Here is a 685-nt window from a genome sequence, read left to right as displayed (position 1 = left end):
TAGTCTTCTCCTGATGTCTGATTCTTCATAATTTTCAAGTTTTCAAAACTTGCTAATTTTCTCCCTGCTGAGTCATTGCTCCAGAGCTGGGGCCAGTAAATATTGCAAGATGCCATCGTCTTCTAAATCCCAATCATTAATTAGTAAGACAGCTTAAATTAAATGCAAATTTTCAATACAGATATAGCACCTAAGAGAACTACAAGATTACTGTCCCTGGAGTGCCATTAGGAGATGTGTTGTTGGGGTGCTTCATCCTTCTTCACTGCTGAAAGCATTGTCAGGAAGATGAAATGAAAGTCGATGACAAAGCGACGTGCACTGGTACCTGTCACCTGGCAGACATTTGTCACCCTGATGGGCCAATTGCTCTGGTTCTTTCTAACCAGCACAGATTTAAAAGGGAATTTTGGTGCCATGCACAGGTGAGGCTCACCTGGAGCCTGCAGCCAGCCCTCCCCTCCTGTCACCATGGGGAATGCAGCACCCATGAGCAGCAGCTGGGCTCTGCAGCACTTCCAGCCCCTGGTTTGGATATATCTGTCTTCTGAATGGTTCAAAAAATTGCTCTGGTTTGAAGTTTAATTCTGAGGCGTTGTATGTAATTAAACCTTGACATTTGAAGTCATGAATGAGCAAGCTTTGTATTTTAGCTTAGTCTCAAAAGAATATCGGGATGCGGACA

The sequence above is a fragment of the Meleagris gallopavo genome, chromosome 13, assembly GCF_905368555.1.
Source record: "Meleagris gallopavo chromosome 13, MGAL_WU_HG_1.1, whole genome shotgun sequence".
Classification (NCBI taxonomy): domain Eukaryota; kingdom Metazoa; phylum Chordata; class Aves; order Galliformes; family Phasianidae; genus Meleagris; species Meleagris gallopavo.
This window is presented reverse-complemented; position numbering follows the sequence as displayed.